Source organism: Carassius auratus, unplaced genomic scaffold (assembly GCF_003368295.1).
Source record: "Carassius auratus strain Wakin unplaced genomic scaffold, ASM336829v1 scaf_tig00026011, whole genome shotgun sequence".
Lineage (NCBI taxonomy): Eukaryota > Metazoa > Chordata > Actinopteri > Cypriniformes > Cyprinidae > Carassius > Carassius auratus.
The window spans coordinates 27,925-36,064 of record NW_020525479.1 but is presented as its reverse complement, the minus strand read 5'-3'; the positions used below and the strand labels follow the sequence as shown (position 1 = coordinate 36,064).

Genomic DNA, 8,140 nt, shown 5'->3' with positions numbered 1-8,140 from the left:
TCAAAGTATCTACTGCCTATCTGGAGAAAGCCTTGGGCTAGCCCATTTTAAAGGCTGAGGATGTGCAGGAATTACAGGCTTATGCTTTGTTTTTTTTGTACATGTTGCAATACCATCAATGAATTTTCATACACGTAAGGACTTAACTTGCCTAGCAACATGAAGACTGTTGTAACAAAGTTACCTTGCAAGCGGAGAGAGCAATGGAGGGCTCAGGCTTGTGAGATTATGGAGTCCAGTCAAGGTAGAGCAAAGTTCTCTCACATTGTTGAGTTTATTGAACAACAGGTTAAGGTGATCTGATCCTGTGTTTGGAGATATCCAGGACAAACAGGGCACAGGTAAATTCAAATCCCAAGTGTGCAAGACTTTTAGAGGGAATAGTTTTTCCACTAATGTTGTTGTTTCAATTCCAACTAAGACTGACATTAGGTCAATACAGCAAAGACACTGCTCTGTATCTAAGTCTAATGGAAACTGTTCTGTTCAAATCAACATCCATTGGAAATATGTTTTTCTTTGAAGAGGAAGACTCAAGACAAGATGGAATTCTTGAAAGCCAAGGAAATGTTTTGGTTGTCTAAAGACAGGACATATGAGTAAGGAATGTGACAATCGTTTGATCTGTGAGGTTTGTGGAGAAGTGCATCCAACTATCTTGCAAATATATTGCAAGGAAAAGGAAAACTGGGAAAGAGTTGTAGGAAATGTCTAAAGTAGTGTCTGCTAAAACTTGTTTTCATACAGGGGCCGGTAATGAGAGGAGTTTAATGCCAATCATACCAGTTCAAGGTGAAAACGAAATGCATACCTATGCTTTTCTGCTCTGCTCAGCTACTTTTTTGTTCAGAATATCTAATGAAAATGTTAAGTTGGAGGAGTTGCTCAAGAATCAGTTCAATTATGATTTCTGCAAAAGGACTGCTGATAAAGTAGAAATGTCAAGGGAAGATCTTCGGTTTGTGGACATAATGAACCACACAGTCATGCTTCAGGATATTACAGCCTACCGTTGCCATTCAAGTCTGGTAATGTCATGTTACCTGACAACTGTGTTGCTAGGCAATGATTAAATGGACTGAAAAGGAAACTGGAAATAATCAAAGAGTTTCATGTAAAGTAATATCATTTTCTTGCTGATGTTATACTTAAAGGTACCATCTCACCAACTAGATCATGTGGATGGCTCATGTAGTGTTTCATCCCAAGAAGGGAACATTGAGAGTTGTGTTTGATTGTGGAGCAACATATAAAGGAACCTCACTTAATAGGCAATTGTTGCAAGGCCCTAACCTTACCAATTCTTTGGTAAGTGTGCTGATGAGATTCAGGTAAGAGCCAGTAGCCTTCATGGCTGACATTTAAGCAATGTTCATCAAGTTAAAGTAGCCGACGAAGAGGTAGATTTTCTTCTGTTCTTGTGGTGGCCTGATGGAAAATTGACTATAGAGCCCATTGTATTGAGAGTTCATCTTTTCGGAGCTGTGCCTTCTCCAAGCTGTGCTTGGTATGCCTTGAGACAGACAGCAAAAGACAATCAAGCACACTTTCCAACTGAGGTAATTGACACCATCAACAATAACTTTTATGTAGATGACTGTCTGAAGAGTGTCTCTTCTGAGGAAGTGGCCATCTCTATCGTTACAAATCTAACTGTTCTCTGTCAAAAGGGAGGTTTTCTGTTCAACAAAATGGATCAGCAAAAGTCGCAAAGTGTTGCAGTCAGTTCCTGGGGAACACCAACTAAGGATATACAGCAGCTAGATCTGGATCGAGATAAATTGCCTCTTGAGAGAGTTTTAGGTCTTCAGTGGAGTGTGAAACCGATATCTTTCAATTCAAGTGATGTCTGGCTCTCCTAATTCCTCCTGGAATAAGCACAGGGGTTAAAACCTTAAACTTCAGAGACAAAAAGTAGATATTTCTATTTACTGCCAATAGAGGGCGGAAACAATATAGTCAGAACCCGGAAAAGTAATTTGCCATGGTTTCCATCTGTGGTAAATGTAACTTGAGGATATTTTTAAGTTTTGTTAAAATCCGGTTAATAATATGGAAGATCAATTTTCTGATCAATTCCATACTGGACCAATTTCTATAGGGAACAGAGACCGTGAAGCAAATAAAATACATGTCGACTTTGGTGATCTCATCTTTAAAAAACTGCAAGTGGAAGAAAGTCAAAAAGCAAGAGAAAGTTGTGAGGCATCGCCAGACAAAGAAGAAACCTGGAATACCCTGAAGAATATGAATTTCAAATTAAGAAATGTAATAAAGCTGATGCGAAAACAGAAAACTCTGAATAGAAGAATAATGAAACTGATAAGAGAGATGGCTGAATATTATAGGATTAATCTTGAGCCGCAAGCATTAACAAGTGACTTTGAGTCATTAAAACTTAAAGCTCCAGCTGTAAAATTATATAAATTTCAGATTATTTAATCCCACCTTCTGTTTCCAATTTCTATAAGTATTAATCTTTGAGGTTTAAGTTGCTATGTGCTTTGTTTATTTAGACGATGGAGAGGAAGGACATGCATCTCACAATAAACTTGTGAGAACCTCTACCTAGTTGTGCTAATTTTACACTATCTACAGTATATACAAGTGTGAATTTTGTGGTTGAGACAATGTATAATTATAACTATGCTTTAGAGGTGTTATGGCTATTTTTATGAGCAGTTGCATGCTTTACTAATAGACCCTGCAATTCTTCCATTCGTACTTTTGACACACTGTATTAAGTGTGATAAACGTCATGCACTCTTTCTGTGTATGAATATAGGAGACTGCCAAATAAGGAGAAATCAAAGGAAGTTGATGCACATTTTATGCAAGACTATAAAAGGCCAAGGAGAGCTTTGTGCGGGGCCACACTCTGATGGTGAAGACTTACTCGCTGTTATTTGAATTTTTTATGAAATATGAGTTATTGTCTACTAATAAAGCAAAGCCATTACAAATGGTGACACGTTAAATGTTTATTTAAATAAAAGTATCTGAGTAATTTATTTATGAGTAACACATTATTCTGGAACTGAATATTCCTTTCGAGCCTCAAGAAGTCTGAACTCATCTGAGCAGATTTGGGTGCGATCTCAGAGGTAAGAGTAAATGATTTGCAGCTGTTGATGAGAATATGGAATGTGCGTTAGAAGTTACGTGGATTTCCCTCTGAGAAAAAAAACATAACATCCATAACCAAAATAAAAAAATGTAAGTAGTTATGTAAATTGTTTGGAAACTTTGGAGTTTTTAATAAGTAGCTTTATAAGAAGGTTTAGAGTACGTGCAGTTTACATTGTAGAAAAATATTTAGAAGTTCGCCAAGTTATGTTTACCATGAGTTTTATTTTATTCATAAATTGAAAAACCCCATAGGAAAATCTCAAAGGAACCTGCGGCGAATTACACTTCCTAATTCTGACGTCATAGTTAATAAATAAAATAAATAAAAAAATAAACATTTTAAACAAGCAGGCCAACTTTATTTTAAATACATGAAGACAGTGATGGAGGTAGTTAGTGTTCTTGAATTTGCACTGACCTGAAGATCAAACATTTAAAATGTCGTGCAACATCTGTGAAATCTTGCTGGTGTGTGCCACTTTCTTTGATATGGTAACACTTAGCACAAACCTAGAAAACACACACAATAAGTGTTTAACCTGTTATGTGACGACACATCACACAACTTGCTCTTCAACTGAATAGATGTTACCTTAAGTGTTATGGCTTACTCTTTCGATTCAGCATCCAGCCTACAATTAAAGGAAGTTTTTAAAGGTTTACTTCAAAGTTTGTAGACTGCTTTTGTATATTTAATATATTGCAAAATTCACGTCTGTCTATTAGCTTTAACCTAATTTTGGATTCATACTCTTAGCAGCTAGTTGTTTAATTACAGACCAAATAAAAATCACATTTACCAAGGTATTTCCCCCCCAAAAAAAGCATTGCCAAACATATGCCACCAAGTAGTCTCAACAATCGACACGATGCTTTTGAGAACCACAGCCCTAAACATTGTGGTTAACAGCAGTGACATTCAAATCGTATGTTAGAACTGCGTTTACTAAAAAAAAAGGCCATCTGACGTTATTGTTAGTGCCCTTCTTTGACGCTAACATTATACTATAAGCAGTGACGCAACAATAGTACAATAGCATTCATATGTGCATTCAAAAGCACACTAGGACAATGCCGCGTTTTACAGCACTGTGTAAAAACAGCTTTTCCCCAAAATGGCAAAATTCCTTTATCATGAAATTCATACAACTCTCAAAAAGAAAATAAGACACTTTCACAGTTGTTTTGATGAAGTTGCAAGTCAAAAATAATAATTTAAATAGAATAGTTTACTCAAAAGTGTTGAGCCACACAAAAATAAAACTAAATTCATCATTCAGAAAATGTTATTGTTATAAGTTGCATCAATGATTTAACAGACTTTAAAGGAATAGTTCACAAAAAAATGAAAATTTGATGATTATCTGTTTACCCCCATGGCATCCAAGATGTAGATGACTTTGTTTCTTCAGTAGAACACAAATTATGAATTTTAGCTCCAGTCGTTGTAGTCTCTCAGTCATAATGCATGGCAAATCATTACAGAATCTATTTATGAGAGAGAAAAAAAAAACCTTGCACAGCAACATAAACAAATTACAAAACCACTCCATTCCATTAGATTCCTGCATCTATACATCACCATCAGAAGACAACATTCATAAAAGCACAAGAGAAGAACCAGTGTCCAGCGAGGAGCATCTCAGTTCCATCAAGATCATTCAGTCCATTTACAGAAGAACAAGAAGAAATGAATATTCAAATACCAACACCAGCAGTAACAGTGACCGGGGTCTCCGTTCAGCCTGCTGTAACGGTTGTTCAGCCAACTGTACCATTGGTTCAGTCCACTGTGGTCATGAGTCAAATGCCAGTTGCTATTGTACCAGATTACTTGGGCTACTCCATCTTTAACATGCTGTGCTGCTGTTTCCCTCTGGGCATCGTTGCTATCATCTTCTCATGCAGTGTAAGTCTTCATTCAAGTAGGACTTTTTCTGGTTCCTATCTGTGTATCGCATTCAAACAATCCTATAAATCAAGCAATTCAACTGTCCACTGTTGCATGAAAGAATTACAAAATTTGTTGAATTGGCAACATGCATTTAGTCTAAAACCCTGATGCAATTTTATATGTTTATTAAGTTTATTTTCTGACTATACATATACAGTGGGTAAATAAGTATTAAGCACAATACCATTTTTGTTAGTTCCCTTTTGACTCAAAATTTTCACCAAATACCAGTATATGCAAAGAAAACAAAACAAATAATTTCTGAAATTGTTGTGTGTAATAAAATGGTATGGTCCTAGAGAAAAATATTGAACACATGAAGAAACGGAGGAGCAAAAAGGCATGGAAAGCCAAGACACAACAGAAATCTAGATTAGAAAACAATCCTGCCCCCTTGTCGATCACCTGACTTGAATTCAATAGACAATAAGAACTACTGATCAGAGTTCATAGAAGAGGCCAACATAACCTTCAATATTTGAAGACTGTGGAAGAATGGGCCAAAATTACACCTGAGGAATGCATGTGACTAGTTTCATGTTAAGAGCACCTTTAGAAATATATTTACTGAGAAAAATGGTGACGTGTTCAATACTTATTTTACCTGCTATACACACACACACACACACACATTTACACAAACCTTGCAGAAAGATGTTAACTATTTTACCAACATAAAAGGGGTCATACAAAATGCATGTTATTGTTTATTTAGTGATGACCTGAATGAGACATTTCACATAAAAGATGTTTACATATATTCCACAGGAGAAAATAATAGTTGATTTTATAAAAATTACCCCATTCCAATGTGTACATTCACTTGATTCTTAATACTATGTACTATTTGTTTTGTTTTTTTTTGTGATAGTTGTTCATGAGTCCCTTGTTTGTCCTGAATAGTTAAACTGCCTGCTGTTCTTCAGAAAAATCCTTTAGATCCCACAAATTCTATGGTTTTACAGCATTTTTGTGTATCTGAACCCTTTTCCAACAATGATTGAATGATTTTGAAATCCATCTCTTGACACTGAGGACAGCTAAGGGACTCATATGCAACTATTACAGAAGGTTCAAATGCTCACTGATGCTCCAGAAGGAAAAACCATGCATTAATAGACTTAAGACACTTTAACACAATTTAGCCCTTAAATCATAAAAAAAATATTGAAATTAATGACCTACCGTATATAAGTCAAATTGGATAATGAAAGATTTTGTTAAATTTAATTTACTATTATTACATTTAACTTGCTAAATATTAAAATTGGCAGATATTTAATCCCTTAAAATTAAATTTTATAATAGGCTATAATTATATGGAATGAAATCTGTTAAACCAACTTCTGGAGTTCAGGAGGTTTTTTTTCACCAAGGTTTCTTCAAAATCACTTTAATAAGCTTGACATTTGTGTTTTCACAGGCTCGAGATGCTAACTTTTCTGGACAGCGAGACTTAGCGAAGAGCCACTCCAGAGTGGCATTTATCCTGAACAATGTGTCTGTCGGTATCGGCCTCGCAATCATGACAACAATTCTTGTCATTTGTTTGAAATATGCTTGAACAACATCTTTGAACAGATGTTTTATTCTGCTTCAAATGCATCTACTCATTCTGTCCATGATAATGTCAACTCAAGTCAATGATTTTGCGGAATAAATGAAAAATATTTTCCAGACCCTCTTAGGGAACAATGTACTAAACATTTATTTTCATTTCTTTTTGTATTTAATGCTGGCAGACTGATCTGTTTGATTAGCATAAATGAAATGCTTTACTGCTTTTAACTTAATCCTTAATCCTAATAAAAACATTTTTTTTGTAAATTACACATTAAAATACAGTGAGGCCATGAGTCCATAGCATGAAATGTGTCCAAACACTTCACACTATGTAATTTTCTAAAAGCCAGATACAGTATGCTTAGGTATCTCAAGGTGTATTACTCTTAAATTCATCTTTGAGAATTTGATGTCTTGTATTGATTTGATATCTCTGAATTTGTTATGTATTTGGCATAATACATATTTACCTGACTGTTAATAAATTGCTATATTTGATTTATTCTGATTTACTCTGAAATTATTTTCTCAAGTAGATTATGTGAAGGTGTATGTTACTGCAAATCTGCATCCAGGGTTAGATGGAGCATGGGGCACATCAGGTGAGATTCTAGATTCCTGACTAACTGTTTGACTTTGTTACGAGGAGTCAGAGGCGTTCAGATCCATGTGCAGAACTTTATTCAGAGAATGGTCGGACATGCAGAAATCAGGAATTGCGTCAGGTATGTTAGGGGTAACCAGAATCGAAAACAGAACCAAGCAGAGATCAGGGCAGGCAGCAGAGAATCAGAGTCGAAATACACAATCCAAGATCAGACAAGGGAAGAACAAACACAAGAGGAAATCGCTCAGAAATGTTAGACGGGCTAAAGAAGACTTTGCAGTGACTGAGAGTGATTGTGCTGCTTAAATATATGTCTGTGTATTAGCTGCAGGTGTGTGTGTCTAATAGGCTGATGAATGAGGTGCAGGTGTGGCAAGGTGATTGTCATGCAGTGATTCATGGGGAATGTAGTTCGAGTGTGGTGCAACAGAATGAAAGTTACTAATGTCCAAGTGATTATATGGTGACATATGGTGGTTGATGGAAAGAGGAGATGCCAGAGTCCTGAGTGGAGTGCCCTATATAAGACTTCATAGGCACTCCAGCTGATGATCGTAACAGACTTTAGTTAAGTTGTTATGCAGTTGCACCAACTATGCATTAGGCTCAACAAAATACTATTGAGTATTAGCATGGTTTGAGTATATTTCATAGTACTAGCCATAACCTCTGGTTATTGTTTGAGCTTTAACCAGTTGTTTGTCAAGGTGGAGAAGTGCGAATTCCACGCTGAGTCTGTAACGTTCCTTGGCGACATTATTTCTTACAGGAGGGATCAAGCCTGATCTCACTAAAATAGAAGCTGTCGCCCAGTGGCCGTTCCCTGATTCTCGTAAGGCTCTGCAGTGTTTCCTGGGTTTTTCCAACTTCTACTGGCGATACATCAG

At 36.2% G+C, this 8,140-nt stretch overlaps 1 long non-coding RNA gene across 1 annotated transcript; it reads left to right on the top strand.

Moving 5' to 3' along the window:
- The first annotated feature begins 2,893 nt into the window (after nt 1-2,893).
- Nucleotides 2,894-7,110, top strand: LOC113078575 (uncharacterized). Its single transcript, XR_003281553.1, has 3 exons — nt 2,894-3,104; nt 4,691-5,038; nt 6,507-7,110. It is a non-coding gene; the product is annotated as an uncharacterized LOC113078575 (long non-coding RNA).
- The last annotated feature ends 1,030 nt before the right edge of the window (nt 7,111-8,140 follow it).